Source organism: Scomber scombrus, chromosome 5 (assembly GCF_963691925.1).
Source record: "Scomber scombrus chromosome 5, fScoSco1.1, whole genome shotgun sequence".
NCBI classification, from domain to species: Eukaryota; Metazoa; Chordata; class Actinopteri; order Scombriformes; family Scombridae; genus Scomber; species Scomber scombrus.
The window spans coordinates 10,360,780-10,375,024 of NC_084974.1; the positions used below are offsets into that span (position 1 = coordinate 10,360,780).

The 14,245-nt window shown below is 42.9% G+C and overlaps 1 protein-coding gene and 30 non-coding genes across 31 annotated transcripts in view; 1 reads left to right on the forward strand and 30 right to left on the reverse strand.

The window, feature by feature from the left end:
* Positions 1-14,245, forward strand: part of dync2h1 (dynein cytoplasmic 2 heavy chain 1) — a 154,574-nt gene that overhangs the window by 108,411 nt on the left and 31,918 nt on the right. The window lies entirely within an intron of this gene.
* trnam-cau (transfer RNA methionine (anticodon CAU)) lies at positions 13-85 on the reverse strand. The gene has a single exon. It is a non-coding gene; the product is annotated as a tRNA-Met (tRNA).
* Positions 355-427, reverse strand: trnam-cau (transfer RNA methionine (anticodon CAU)). The gene has a single exon. It is a non-coding gene; the product is annotated as a tRNA-Met (tRNA).
* Positions 703-775, reverse strand: trnam-cau (transfer RNA methionine (anticodon CAU)). The gene has a single exon. It is a non-coding gene; the product is annotated as a tRNA-Met (tRNA).
* Positions 1,045-1,117, reverse strand: trnam-cau (transfer RNA methionine (anticodon CAU)). Its single transcript has one exon. It is a non-coding gene; the product is annotated as a tRNA-Met (tRNA).
* trnam-cau (transfer RNA methionine (anticodon CAU)) lies at positions 1,387-1,459 on the reverse strand. The gene has a single exon. It is a non-coding gene; the product is annotated as a tRNA-Met (tRNA).
* On the reverse strand, positions 1,730-1,802 carry trnam-cau (transfer RNA methionine (anticodon CAU)). Its single transcript has one exon. It is a non-coding gene; the product is annotated as a tRNA-Met (tRNA).
* On the reverse strand, positions 2,075-2,147 carry trnam-cau (transfer RNA methionine (anticodon CAU)). Its single transcript has one exon. It is a non-coding gene; the product is annotated as a tRNA-Met (tRNA).
* trnam-cau (transfer RNA methionine (anticodon CAU)) lies at positions 2,417-2,489 on the reverse strand. Its single transcript has one exon. It is a non-coding gene; the product is annotated as a tRNA-Met (tRNA).
* On the reverse strand, positions 2,759-2,831 carry trnam-cau (transfer RNA methionine (anticodon CAU)). The gene has a single exon. It is a non-coding gene; the product is annotated as a tRNA-Met (tRNA).
* Positions 3,107-3,179, reverse strand: trnam-cau (transfer RNA methionine (anticodon CAU)). The gene has a single exon. It is a non-coding gene; the product is annotated as a tRNA-Met (tRNA).
* On the reverse strand, positions 3,449-3,521 carry trnam-cau (transfer RNA methionine (anticodon CAU)). Its single transcript has one exon. It is a non-coding gene; the product is annotated as a tRNA-Met (tRNA).
* trnam-cau (transfer RNA methionine (anticodon CAU)) lies at positions 3,791-3,863 on the reverse strand. Its single transcript has one exon. It is a non-coding gene; the product is annotated as a tRNA-Met (tRNA).
* trnam-cau (transfer RNA methionine (anticodon CAU)) lies at positions 4,133-4,205 on the reverse strand. The gene has a single exon. It is a non-coding gene; the product is annotated as a tRNA-Met (tRNA).
* Positions 4,477-4,549, reverse strand: trnam-cau (transfer RNA methionine (anticodon CAU)). The gene has a single exon. It is a non-coding gene; the product is annotated as a tRNA-Met (tRNA).
* Positions 4,821-4,893, reverse strand: trnam-cau (transfer RNA methionine (anticodon CAU)). The gene has a single exon. It is a non-coding gene; the product is annotated as a tRNA-Met (tRNA).
* Positions 5,163-5,235, reverse strand: trnam-cau (transfer RNA methionine (anticodon CAU)). Its single transcript has one exon. It is a non-coding gene; the product is annotated as a tRNA-Met (tRNA).
* Positions 5,505-5,577, reverse strand: trnam-cau (transfer RNA methionine (anticodon CAU)). Its single transcript has one exon. It is a non-coding gene; the product is annotated as a tRNA-Met (tRNA).
* trnam-cau (transfer RNA methionine (anticodon CAU)) lies at positions 5,853-5,925 on the reverse strand. Its single transcript has one exon. It is a non-coding gene; the product is annotated as a tRNA-Met (tRNA).
* Positions 6,195-6,267, reverse strand: trnam-cau (transfer RNA methionine (anticodon CAU)). The gene has a single exon. It is a non-coding gene; the product is annotated as a tRNA-Met (tRNA).
* Positions 6,537-6,609, reverse strand: trnam-cau (transfer RNA methionine (anticodon CAU)). The gene has a single exon. It is a non-coding gene; the product is annotated as a tRNA-Met (tRNA).
* On the reverse strand, positions 6,879-6,951 carry trnam-cau (transfer RNA methionine (anticodon CAU)). Its single transcript has one exon. It is a non-coding gene; the product is annotated as a tRNA-Met (tRNA).
* On the reverse strand, positions 7,223-7,295 carry trnam-cau (transfer RNA methionine (anticodon CAU)). The gene has a single exon. It is a non-coding gene; the product is annotated as a tRNA-Met (tRNA).
* trnam-cau (transfer RNA methionine (anticodon CAU)) lies at positions 7,567-7,639 on the reverse strand. Its single transcript has one exon. It is a non-coding gene; the product is annotated as a tRNA-Met (tRNA).
* trnam-cau (transfer RNA methionine (anticodon CAU)) lies at positions 7,909-7,981 on the reverse strand. Its single transcript has one exon. It is a non-coding gene; the product is annotated as a tRNA-Met (tRNA).
* trnam-cau (transfer RNA methionine (anticodon CAU)) lies at positions 8,251-8,323 on the reverse strand. The gene has a single exon. It is a non-coding gene; the product is annotated as a tRNA-Met (tRNA).
* On the reverse strand, positions 8,599-8,671 carry trnam-cau (transfer RNA methionine (anticodon CAU)). The gene has a single exon. It is a non-coding gene; the product is annotated as a tRNA-Met (tRNA).
* Positions 8,941-9,013, reverse strand: trnam-cau (transfer RNA methionine (anticodon CAU)). The gene has a single exon. It is a non-coding gene; the product is annotated as a tRNA-Met (tRNA).
* Positions 9,283-9,355, reverse strand: trnam-cau (transfer RNA methionine (anticodon CAU)). The gene has a single exon. It is a non-coding gene; the product is annotated as a tRNA-Met (tRNA).
* Positions 9,626-9,698, reverse strand: trnam-cau (transfer RNA methionine (anticodon CAU)). The gene has a single exon. It is a non-coding gene; the product is annotated as a tRNA-Met (tRNA).
* trnam-cau (transfer RNA methionine (anticodon CAU)) lies at positions 9,971-10,043 on the reverse strand. Its single transcript has one exon. It is a non-coding gene; the product is annotated as a tRNA-Met (tRNA).

Here is a 14,245-nt window from a genome sequence, read left to right on the forward strand (position 1 = left end):
TTTTAAAACACCTGCCCCGTGTGAGGCTCGAACTCACGACCTTCAGATTATGAGACTGACGCGCTGCCTACTGCGCCAATGAGGCTGTGATGATGAGAAAAAATTTGTCCTCAATTGTGTTTATTCTGGATTGCACTGGACTAGCCATATAAAGATGAAAATCTGTCCCTGACTGACTGACGGAGTTAGACCATTGGTTTGCTGAGTGTCATACGGCAGGGTGTTTCTACACTGTCCAGCGATATACCCGACTTTAACCTAGTCTTGTTCATGTATGGGTTGATGTTCTTGGCAAATCATCTTTTAACAGTATCTCACCCATTGTGTTTTGTGGTCGTCTGATTTGAAAACACCTGCCCCGTGTGAGGCTCGAACTCACGACCTTCAGATTATGAGACTGACGCGCTGCCTACTGCGCCAACGAGGCTGTGATGATGGTCAATAATTTGTCCTGAGTTGTGATAATTCTGGATTGCATTGGACTAGCCATATTAAGATAAAAATCTGTCCCTGACTGACTCATTGACAAAGTTAGACCATTGGTTTGCTGAGTGTCATACGGCAGGGTGTTTCCACACTGTCAAGCCATATATCCGACTTTAACCTAGTCTTGTTCATGTAAAGGTTGATATTCCTAGCAAATCTTATTTTAACCGTATGTCCCACCCATTGTGTTTTGTGGTCGTCTGATTTGAAAACAACTGCCCCGTGTGAGGCTCGAACTCACGACCTTCAGATTATGAGACTGACGCGCTGCCTACTGCGCCAACGAGGCTGTGATGATAATCAATAATTTGTCCTGAATTGTGTTTATTCTGGATTGCACTGGACTAGCCATATAACGATGAAAATCTGTCCATTACTCATTGACAAAGTTAGACCATTGGTTTGCTGAGTGTAATACGGCAGGGTGTTTCTACACTGTCCAGCGATATACCCGACTTTAACCTAGTCTTGTTCATGTATGGGTTGATGTTCTTGGCAAATCGTCTTATAACAGTATCTCACCCATTGTGTTTTGTGGTCGTCTGATTTGAAAACACCTGCCCCGTGTGAGGCTCGAACTCACGACCTTCAGATTATGAGACTGACGCGCTGCCTACTGCGCCAACGAGGCTGTGATGACGAGAAATAATTTGTCCTGAATTGTGATTATTGTGGATTGCATTGGACTAGCCATATAAAGATGAAAATCTGTCCCTGACTCATTGACGAAGTTAGACCATTGGTTTGCTGAGTGTCATACGACAGGGTGTTTCTACACTGTCCAGCGATATACCCGACTTTAACCTAGTCTTGTTCATGTATGGGTTGATGTTCTTGGCAAATCGTCTTTTAACATTATCTCACCCATTGTGTTTTGTGGTCGTCTGATTTGAAAACACCTGCCCCGTGTGAGGCTCGAACTCGCGACCTTCAGATTATGAGACTGACGCGCTGCCTACTGCGCCAACGAGGCTGTGATGACGAGAAAAAATTTGTCCTGAATTGTGATTATTGTGGATTGCATTGGACTAGCCATATAAAGATGAAAATCTGTCCCTGACTGACTGACGAAGTTAGACCATTGGTTTGCTGAGTGTCATACGGCAGGGTGTTTCCACACTGTCAAGCCATATATCCGACTTTAACCTAGTCTTGTTCATGTATAGGTTGATATTCCTAGCAAATCTTATTTTAACCGTTTTCTCACCCATTGTGTTTTGTGGTCGTCTGATTTTAAAACACCTGTCCCGTGTGAGGCTCGAACTCATGACCTTCAGATTATGAGACTGACGCGCTGCCTACTGCGCCAACGAGGCTGTGACGAGGATCAATAATTTGTCCTGAATTGTGTTTATTCTGGATTGCACTGGACTAGCCATATAAAGATGAAAATCTGTCCCTGACTGACTGACGGACGAAGTTAGACCATCGGTTGGCTGAGTGTCATACGGCAGGGTGTTTCCACACTGTCCAGCAATATAGCCAAATTTAACCTAGTCTTGTTCAGGTATAGGTTGATATTCTTGCAAATCGTCTTTCAACAGTATCTCACCCATTGTGTTTTGTTGTCCTTTGATTTTAAAACACCTGCCCCGTGTGAGGCTCGAACTCACGACCTTCAGATTATGAGACTGACGCGCTGCCTACTGCGCCAACGAGGCTGTGATGATGAGAAAAAATTTGTCCTCAATTGTTTTTATTCTGGATTGCACTGGACTAGCCATATAAAGATGAAAATCTGTCCCTGACTCATTGACGAAGTTAGACCATTGGTTTGCTGAGTGTCATACGGCAGGGTGTTTCTATACTGTCCAGCGATATACCCGACTTTAACCTAGTCTTGTTCATGTATGGGTTGATGTTCTTGGCAAATCGTCTTTTAACAGTATCTCACCCATTGTGTTTTGTGGTGGTCTGATTTTAAAACACCTGCCCCGTGTGAGGCTCGAACTCACGACCTTCAGATTATGAGACTGACGTGCTGCCTACTGCGCCAACGAGGCTGTGATGATGAGAAAAAATGTGTCCTCAATTGTGTTTATTCTGGATTACACTGGACTAGCCATATAAAGATGAAAATATGTCCCTTACTCATTGACAAAGTTAGGCCATTGGTTTGCTGAGTGTCATACGGCAGGGTGTTTCTACACTGTCCAGCGATATACCCGACTTTAACCTAGTCTTGTTCATGTATGGGTTGATGTTCTTGGCAAATTGTCTTTTAACAGTATCTCACCCATTGTGTTTTGTGGTGGTCTGATTTTAAAACACCTGCCCCGTGTGAGGCTCGAACTCACGACCTTCAGATTATGAGACTGACGCGCTGCCTACTGCGCCAACGAGGCTGTGATGATGGTCAATAATTTGTCCTGAATTGTGATAATTCTGGATTGCATTGGACTAGCCATATTAAGATAAAAATCTGTCCCTGACTGACTCATTGACAAAGTTAGACCATTGGTTTGCTGAGTGTCATACGGCAGGGTGTTTCCACACTGTCAAGCCATATATCCGACTTTAACCTAGTCTTGTTCATGTAAAGGTTGATATTCCTAGCAAATCTTATTTTAACCGTATGTCCCACCCATTGTGTTTTGTGGTCGTCTGATTTGAAAACAACTGCCCCGTGTGAGACTCGAACTCACGACCTTCAGATTATGAGACTGACGCGCTGCCTACTGCGCCAACGAGGCTGTGATGATGATCAATAATTTGTCCTGAATTGTGTTTATTCTGGATTGCACTGGACTAGCCATATAAAGATGAAAATCTGTCCCTTACTCATTGACAAAGTTAGACCATTGGTTTGCTGAGTGTAATACGGCAGGGTGTTTCTACACTGTCCAGCGATATACCCGACTTTAACCTAGTCTTGTTCATGTATGGGTTGATGTTCTTGGCAAATCGTCTTTTAACAGTATCTCACCCATTGTGTTTTGTGGTCGTCTGATTTGAAAACACCTGCCCCGTGTGAGGCTCGAACTCACGACCTTCAGATTATGAGACTGACGCGCTGCCTACTGCGCCAACGAGGCTGTGATGATGATCAATAATTTGTCCTGAATTGTGTTTATTCTGGATTGCACTGGACTAGCCATATAACGATGAAAATCTGTCCCTTACTCATTGACAAAGTTAGACCATTGGTTTGCTGAGTGTAATACGGCAGGGTGTTTCTACACTGTCCAGCGATATACCCGACTTTAACCTAGTCTTGTTCATGTATGGGTTGATGTTCTTGGCAAATCGTCTTATAACAGTATCTCACCCATTGTGTTTTGTGGTCGTCTGATTTGAAAACACCTGCCCCGTGTGAGGCTCGAACTCACGACCTTCAGATTATGAGACTGACGCGCTGCCTACTGCGCCAACGAGGCTGTGATGACGAGAAATAATTTGTCCTGAATTGTGATTATTGTGGATTGCATTGGACTAGCCATATAAAGATGAAAATCTGTCCCTTACTCATTGACAAAGTTAGACCATTGGTTTGCTGACTGTAATACGGCAGGGTATTTCTACACTGTCCAGCGATATACCCGACTTTAACCTAGTCTTGTTCATGTATGGGTTGATGTTCTTGGCAAATCATCTTTTAACAGTATCTCACCCATTGTGTTTTGTGGTCGTCTGATTTGAAAACACCTGCCCCGTGTGAGGCTCGAACTCACGACCTTCAGATTATGAGACTGACGCGCTGCCTACTGCGCCAACGAGGCTGTGATGATGATCAATAATTTGTCCTGAATTGTGATTTTTGTGGATTGCATTGGACTAGCCATATAAAGATGAAAATCTGTCCCTGACTCATTGACGAAGTTAGACCATTGGTTTGCTGAGTGTCATACGGCAGGGTGTTTCCACACTGTCAAGCCATATATCCGACTTTAACCTAGTCTTGTTCATGTAAAGGTTGATATTCCTAGCAAATCTTATTTTAACCGTATGTCCCACCCATTGTGTTTTGTGGTCGTCTGATTTTAAAACACCTGCCCCGTGTGAGGCTCGAACTCACGACCTTCAGATTATGAGACTGACGCGCTGCCTACTGCGCCAACGAGGCTGTGAGGATGAGAAATAATTTGTCCTGAATTGTGATTATTGTGGATTGCATTGGACTAGCCATATAAAGATGAAAATCTGTCACTGACCGACTGACGAAGTTAGACCATTGGTTTGCTGAGTGTCATACGGCAGGGTGCTTCCACACTGTCAAGCCATATATCCGACTTTAACCTAGTCTTGTTCATGTATAGGTTGATATTTCTAGCAAATCTTATTTTAACCGTATGTCCCACCCATTGTGTTTTGTGGTCGTCTGATTTTAAAACACCTGCCCCGTGTGAGGCTCGAACTCACGACCTTCAGATTATGAGACTGACGCGCTGCCTACTGCTCCAACGAGGCTGTGATGATGATCAATAATTTGTCCTGAATTGTGTTTATTCTGGATTGCATTGGACTAGCCATATAAAGATGAAAATCTGTCCCTGACTCATTGACGAAGTTAGACCATTGGTTTGCTGAGTGTCATACGGCAGGGTGTTTCCACACTGTCAAGCCATATATCCGACTTTAACCTAGTCTTGTTCATGTATGGGTTGATGTTCTTGGCAAATCGTCTTTTAACAGTATCTCACCCATTGTGTTTTGTGGTGGTCTGATTTTAAAACACCTGCCCCGTGTGAGGCTCGAACTCACGACCTTCAGATTATGAGACTGACGCGCTGCCTACTGTGCCAATGAGGCTGTGATGATGAGAAAAAATTTGTCCTCAATTGTGTTTATTCTGGATTGCACTGGACTAGCCATATAAAGATGAAAATCTGTCCCTGACTGACTGACGAAGTTAGACCATTGGTTTGCTGAGTGTCATACGGCAGGGTGTTTCTACACTGTCCAGCGATATACCCGACTTTAACCTAGTCTTGTTCATGTATGGGTTGATGTTCTTGGCAAATCATCTTTTAACAGTATCTCACCCATTGTGTTTTGTGGTCGTCTGATTTGAAAACACCTGCCCCGTGTGAGGCTCGAACTCACGACCTTCAGATTATGAGACTGACGCGCTGCCTACTGCGCCAACGAGGCTGTGATGATGGTCAATAATTTGTCCTGAATTGTGATAATTCTGGATTGCATTGGACTAGCCATATTAAGATAAAAATCTGTCCCTGACTGACTCATTGACAAAGTTAGACCATTGGTTTGCTGAGTGTCATACGGCAGGGTGTTTCCACACTGTCAAGCCATATATCCGACTTTAACCTAGTCTTGTTCATGTAAAGGTTGATATTCCTAGCAAATCTTATTTTAACCGTATGTCCCACCCATTGTGTTTTGTGGTCGTCTGATTTGAAAACAACTGCCCCGTGTGAGGCTCGAACTCACGACCTTCAGATTATGAGACTGACGCGCTGCCTACTGCGCCAACGAGGCTGTGATGATAATCAATAATTTGTCCTGAATTGTGTTTATTCTGGATTGCACTGGACTAGCCATATAAAGATGAAAATCTGTCCCTTACTCATTGACAAAGTTAGACCATTGGTTTGCTGAGTGTAATACGGCAGGGTGTTTCTACACTGTCCAGCGATATACCCGACTTTAACCTAGTCTTGTTCATGTATGGGTTGATGTTCTTGGCAAATCGTCTTTTAACAGTATCTCACCCATTGTGTTTTGTGGTCGTCTGATTTGAAAACACCTGCCCCGTGTGAGGCTCGAACTCACGACCTTCAGATTATGAGACTGACGCGCTGCCTACTGCGCCAACGAGGCTGTGATGATGATCAATAATTTGTCCTGAATTGTGTTTATTCTGGATTGCACTGGACTAGCCATATAACGATGAAAATCTGTCCCTTACTCATTGACAAAGTTAGACCATTGGTTTGCTGAGTGTAATACGGCAGGGTGTTTCTACACTGTCCAGCGATATACCCGACTTTAACCTAGTCTTGTTCATGTATGGGTTGATGTTCTTGGCAAATCGTCTTATAACAGTATCTCACCCATTGTGTTTTGTGGTCGTCTGATTTGAAAACACCTGCCCCGTGTGAGGCTCGAACTCACGACCTTCAGATTATGAGACTGACGCGCTGCCTACTGCGCCAACGAGGCTGTGATGACGAGAAATAATTTGTCCTGAATTGTGATTATTGTGGATTGCATTGGACTAGCCATATAAAGATGAAAATCTGTCCCTTACTCATTGACAAAGTTAGACCATTGGTTTGCTGACTGTAATACGGCAGGGTATTTCTACACTGTCCAGCGATATACCCGACTTTAACCTAGTCTTGTTCATGTATGGGTTGATGTTCTTGGCAAATCATCTTTTAACAGTATCTCACCCATTGTGTTTTGTGGTCGTCTGATTTGAAAACACCTGCCCCGTGTGAGGCTCGAACTCACGACCTTCAGATTATGAGACTGACGCGCTGCCTACTGCGCCAACGAGGCTGTGATGATGATCAATAATTTGTCCTGAATTGTGATTTTTGTGGATTGCATTGGACTAGCCATATAAAGATGAAAATCTGTCCCTGACTCATTGACGAAGTTAGACCATTGGTTTGCTGAGTGTCATACGGCAGGGTGTTTCCACACTGTCAAGCCATATATCCGACTTTAACCTAGTCTTGTTCATGTAAAGGTTGATATTCCTAGCAAATCTTATTTTAACCGTATGTCCCACCCATTGTGTTTTGTGGTCGTCTGATTTTAAAACACCTGCCCCGTGTGAGGCTCGAACTCACGACCTTCAGATTATGAGACTGACGCGCTGCCTACTGCGCCAACGAGGCTGTGAGGATGAGAAATAATTTGTCCTGAATTGTGATTATTGTGGATTGCATTGGACTAGCCATATAAAGATGAAAATCTGTCACTGACCGACTGACGAAGTTAGACCATTGGTTTGCTGAGTGTCATACGGCAGGGTGCTTCCACACTGTCAAGCCATATATCCGACTTTAACCTAGTCTTGTTCATGTATAGGTTGATATTTCTAGCAAATCTTATTTTAACCGTATGTCCCACCCATTGTGTTTTGTGGTCGTCTGATTTTAAAACACCTGCCCCGTGTGAGGCTCGAACTCACGACCTTCAGATTATGAGACTGACGCGCTGCCTACTGCTCCAACGAGGCTGTGATGATGATCAATAATTTGTCCTGAATTGTGTTTATTCTGGATTGCATTGGACTAGCCATATAAAGATGAAAATCTGTCCCTGACTCATTGACGAAGTTAGACCATTGGTTTGCTGAGTGTCATACGGCAGGGTGTTTCCACACTGTCAAGCCATATATCCGACTTTAACCTAGTCTTGTTCATGTATGGGTTGATGTTCTTGGCAAATCGTCTTTTAACAGTATCTCACCCATTGTGTTTTGTGGTGGTCTGATTTTAAAACACCTGCCCCGTGTGAGGCTCGAACTCACGACCTTCAGATTATGAGACTGACGCGCTGCCTACTGCGCCAATGAGGCTGTGATGATGAGAAAAAATTTGTCCTCAATTGTTTTTATTCTGGATTGCACTGGACTAGCCATATAAAGATGAAAATCTGTCCCTGACTGACTGACGAAGTTAGACCATTGGTTTGCTGAGTGTCATACGGCAGGGTGTTTCTACACTGTCCAGCGATATACCCGACTTTAACCTAGTCTTGTTCATGTATGGGTTGATGTTCTTGGCAAATCATCTTTTAACAGTATCTCACCCATTGTGTTTTGTGGTCGTCTGATTTGAAAACACCTGCCCCGTGTGAGGCTCGAACTCACGACCTTCAGATTATGAGACTGACGCGCTGCCTACTGCGCCAACGAGGCTGTGATGATGGTCAATAATTTGTCCTGAATTGTGATAATTCTGGATTGCATTGGACTAGCCATATTAAGATAAAAATCTGTCCCTGACTGACTCATTGACAAAGTTAGACCATTGGTTTGCTGAGTGTCATACGGCAGGGTGTTTCCACACTGTCAAGCCATATATCCGACTTTAACCTAGTCTTGTTCATGTAAAGGTTGATATTCCTAGCAAATCTTATTTTAACCGTATGTCCCACCCATTGTGTTTTGTGGTCGTCTGATTTGAAAACAACTGCCCCGTGTGAGGCTCGAACTCACGACCTTCAGATTATGAGACTGACGCGCTGCCTACTGCGCCAACGAGGCTGTGATGATAATCAATAATTTGTCCTGAATTGTGTTTATTCTGGATTGCACTGGACTAGCCATATAACGATGAAAATCTGTCCCTTACTCATTGACAAAGTTAGACCATTGGTTTGCTGAGTGTAATACGGCAGGGTGTTTCTACACTGTCCAGCGATATACCCGACTTTAACCTAGTCTTGTTCATGTATGGGTTGATGTTCTTGGCAAATCGTCTTATAACAGTATCTCACCCATTGTGTTTTGTGGTCGTCTGATTTGAAAACACCTGCCCCGTGTGAGGCTCGAACTCACGACCTTCAGATTATGAGACTGACGCGCTGCCTACTGCGCCAACGAGGCTGTGATGACGAGAAATAATTTTTCCTGAATTGTGATTATTGTGGATTGCATTGGACTAGCCATATAAAGATGAAAATCTGTCCCTGACTCATTGACGAAGTTAGACCATTGGTTTGCTGAGTGTCATACGACAGGGTGTTTCTACACTGTCCAGCGATATACCCGACTTTAACCTAGTCTTGTTCATGTATGGGTTGATGTTCTTGGCAAATCGTCTTTTAACATTATCTCACCCATTGTGTTTTGTGGTCGTCTGATTTGAAAACACCTGCCCCGTGTGAGGCTCGAACTCGCGACCTTCAGATTATGAGACTGACGCGCTGCCTACTGCGCCAACGAGGCTGTGATGACGAGAAAAAATTTGTCCTGAATTGTGATTATTGTGGATTGCATTGGACTAGCCATATAAAGATGAAAATCTGTCCCTGACTGACTGACGAAGTTAGACCATTGGTTTGCTGAGTGTCATACGGCAGGGTGTTTCCACACTGTCAAGCCATATATCCGACTTTAACCTAGTCTTGTTCATGTATAGGTTGATATTCCTAGCAAATCTTATTTTAACCGTTTTCTCACCCATTGTGTTTTGTGGTCGTCTGATTTTAAAACACCTGTCCCGTGTGAGGCTCGAACTCATGACCTTCAGATTATGAGACTGACGCGCTGCCTACTGCGCCAACGAGGCTGTGACGAGGATCAATAATTTGTCCTGAATTGTGTTTATTCTGGATTGCACTGGACTAGCCATATAAAGATGAAAATCTGTCCCTGACTGACTGACGGACGAAGTTAGACCATCGGTTGGCTGAGTGTCATACGGCAGGGTGTTTCCACACTGTCCAGCAATATAGCCAAATTTAACCTAGTCTTGTTCAGGTATAGGTTGATATTCTTGCAAATCGTCTTTCAACAGTATCTCACCCATTGTGTTTTGTTGTCCTTTGATTTTAAAACACCTGCCCCGTGTGAGGCTCGAACTCACGACCTTCAGATTATGAGACTGACGCGCTGCCTACTGCGCCAACGAGGCTGTGATGATGAGAAAAAATTTGTCCTCAATTGTTTTTATTCTGGATTGCACTGGACTAGCCATATAAAGATGAAAATCTGTCCCTGACTCATTGACGAAGTTAGACCATTGGTTTGCTGAGTGTCATACGGCAGGGTGTTTCTATACTGTCCAGCGATATACCCGACTTTAACCTAGTATTGTTCATGTATGGGTTGATGTTCTTTGCAAATCGTCTTTTAACATTATCTCACCCATTGTGTTTTGTGGTCGTCTGATTTTAAAACACCTGCCCCGTTTGAGGCTCGAACTCACGACCTTCATATTATGAGACTGACGCGCTGCCTACTGCGCCAACGAGGTTGTGACGATGAGAAATAATTTGTCCTGAATTGTGATTATTGTGGATTGCACTGGACTAGCCATATAAAGATGAAAATCTGTCCATGACTGACTCATTGACCATTGGTTGGCCGAGTGACACGGTGCACTGTCCAGCGATATACCCGACTTTAACCTAGTCTTGTTCATGTATAGGTTGATGTTCCTAGCAAATCTTATTTTAACCGTATGTCTCACCCATTGTGTTTTGTGGTCGTCGGATTTTAAAACACCTGCCGCGTGTGCGGCTCGAACTCACGACCTTCAGATTATGAGACTGATGCGCTGCCTACTGCGCCAACGAGGCTTTGAAGTGTCTAACTAGCCATTCAGCTCAATTGCCACAATTGCCTAAATTGTTTTCCCAAAATAGAATTATCTGTTTCAACTCAACATAATTGGCTGTGTTTTTTGTGTAGTATGTTTCTAACCTTTCAACCTTTGAAGTAGTTTCACAAATGTTGTAAAGAAGACATTAGATAATGCCCAAGCAGAAAGGAAAGATGTTTGAAGGGATAATGCAGAGAAGGAGAACGCAGTTCAGTGAGCCAGAGTACTCCGACTACCTCTCCTCCCTCTGATAGCAAAAGCTATATTAACTAAAACAATGTCAGCTGTTGCACAGCTGCTACAGCTAATTATAATACTGACTCATTGAAGGTGACACCAAAGCCTTTGTGTGTGTGTTTGTGTCTTTTGTGCCGGTAAATCTGAATTTGTGAGTGTCTTTGAGTTTGTGTCCATTTTATTTTTCAACACATTGACTGTAAACATGTTGTACATTCATTTTCTTTTGTTCCCATTTAATTTGTTTTATTGCAGCATCTACCCTGCTTGAGTTTCGGATTCCAGTTCTCAGATGATTTAATATACATACACTCAACAAAGCGGTCAGCAGCCTTGCCAAATATTGTCATCATGATGTCATCCTTGTGTTGGTCTAGCTGTCTTTGTGAATGTCTGAATTTGTGGTTGTCTTTCAGTCCATCTTTGTTTTATTTCCTGCATTCATTTTCAGTTATGTCCATGTAATTAATTTTCTTAAAAGCACCTACCCCGTGTCTAACTCACAACCTTTAGATTATGAGACTGACACGCTGTCTACTGCGCCAACGAGGCTTTGATAGTATGAATTTAATATGGAGAAAAGTGAAATAGTTTGGCACTTCAGTCTTTGTATGTGTGTTTATTTCATTTTTTCTCAAATTCTTTGGCACATTTCTTGAAACATTTTTAAGATTCTCAGCATCGAAGATGCATTTCCCAAAACAGCTCATACGTGCTGCAACACCAGGATAGATTACAATAAAACCCTGATGAGGACTATGCAGGCTTTTTAGAAATTCAAGCCTCCATATGCAGAGTGCTTTCACTGGACGTTATGACTGGAAAGAGTGAAATATGTCGGACTTCAACAGATTTTTCCGGTTAAAAAAAAGTAATTACCGGATAACGGTTATCCAGATGTCAACACAAGCAGCATTCAATACAGCAAGCAAAGAAATTAGATTTTGTGGTCAATGATCATGTACTATACACCTCCATTGCCCCTGTCCAATGTCCATCTGAGCAGGCCCCCTTATATTCACAAAGTGTAGTCACTCTGTTGTCCTCAAGCTAACTCAATAAATGTGTTTTACAACACCCATACTCATGACTTACACCTGTAAGCTAACTGGGTAGATATTGTTTTGACAACTTCAACTGTCATTCAAGAACAAGAGCCAAAGCAACTGAGAAAAACTGTATAGCATTTGTTTAGGTGTGTTGGTGAGTTTGCCCATTTTTATTTCTTAATGTGTCGGTGTCTAAAAGCCCATCTCTCCATTTTTAATGGTGTGTATCTGTGTTTCCATTTGAGCTAATTCCGTGAATGCACAAGTATCACTTCTTTGTCATGTCTGTGGGCAGCTCTAATAAAGTGCACACTCACTCTATCATGATTAAGATATAGTCATCACATTCCTTGAACGCCAGTTGAACCCACTGGTGGGGATGTATTGTGTGTATGAGGTGGATGACAGTGTGCGTCAGTCTGAAAGAGACAGACAGATGAAAAAAAAAGATGAACAGGAGAGAAGACAATTCTGTGTGTATGTGTTTTTGGCAGTAAATCAGTATGCTAATGAGGCATGGTCTGTAATCCTCTTACAACTAATCTCGCTCAATCCCGTCAGTCCAGGCCTGGGCACTGCTCATGCACACAGTCATGCCTGGTTGAACACAACCATACACGCACAAACTTATGCTCGCTCACTGGCTTGCTCACTCTACGTCTCAGAAATATAAGCTATCTTTCTCATAAAAAAAATATATATTTCAGTTACTTTTCTTATCATTAACCATCCAGCCAATCAATCAGAATTTAAATTCAAATGTGTCCTTTGACTGTCAATTACAGTGATTTTAATAGAATGATTAAAATATCTTAATAGAAAAACATGAATGCTTCCAATGTCAAGTGTTTTTGTTCATTAATTCTTAGCCCTGCAGTGTTTGCTGTACTGAGCTGCGTTTGAACCATAGAGAGACTATGGCAATGTCTTTTTCTAGGCTCCTCTTTGCCCTGACTGTGTGTCATAAAAGCCAAGGTGAACTTTGCTATTCACAGACAGAGCATGCTGGTTTGCATCCTGAATACTGAATACCTGCCCATGTCAGAGGTAGTTGCGTATGCATTTGTGCATGCGCTTGTTCTGTAAACGCTCCCTTTTTTTTTGCAATCAGAGATCACAAGCCATGTGGTCAGATGACTGTTTTTCTTAGTGTTGCCATGGTGATGCAGCAAAAGGTCGCTCTGAGATGTTCTCTTCCAAGACCTTGTCTGTGTGCATGTATGTGTACTCCGGTACAGCAGATTGAATTTGGCAGCAGACACCAAAAGAATGTTCAGGCGAGGGCAGTTGTCTCAACCAGGAAAGACATCAGTGTGTGTGTGTGTGTGTGTGTGTGTGTGTGTATTTGTGTGAGTTGTTCTGTTCAGGACAGGGTCAGACTAAAGACCAGTTAATTGGGAACGGCTTGCCTCAAATGGGGACAAAAGCCATGTCTCAAATTAGGAAAAAGCTGATCAGTGGTTAAGGTTAGGGTAAGTCTCCAGGAAATTAATGCAAGTGACCTAAGTAAATGTGTGCATGTGTGTGCACTTTTGTATCTGAAAGAGATATCTGCTGATACATGCATGAATAATGTCACAGCAAAATTTCTAACACAGCCGCTCGCGCTGTGTACGCCTACATTGCAGCTTATGTGTCACTATTAACTCATATCTGATATGCGATTCCCTATATTACAGCAGGATTAGAGCCTGATGCTCAGTGAGAAAACGCACACATACAGACACACACACACACATGCTCTCAGACGCATACACAAAGAGCCTGGCTTCTCAACACTAGGGGGCTGACAAGGTATTCTTCTGCTATGTGTTGTGAATACTGCTGCATACCTAGCACTCAGTATGCATAGTGCATCACCCCTCTAATCTCATTCACTCTGTCTCTCTCTCTGTCTTCCTCCTCTGCCCTCTCTCCCTTTTCCCATCACCACCTGCCTCCTGCTTTTCCCCTTCTTCAACTTTGTTTTCTTTTTTCCCCCAACATTCTTCCCCATCACCCCCCTTTGATACTGTCTTCCCCTCCCTGTTAATGCTCCCTCTATTTCTCCTTGTCATATTTTTCTACTTCATGTACAGTAAAAGTAAAAAGATTGGATACATGTTCTCATTCAAGAGAATGGGAAGGTGTGTCCAAACTTTTGACTGTTAATGTATGTATCTACCCTCACCTAATGCTCCTTTGATGGTACCTACTTAAATTTGCCTCGCCCTCTTGTTTCCCACT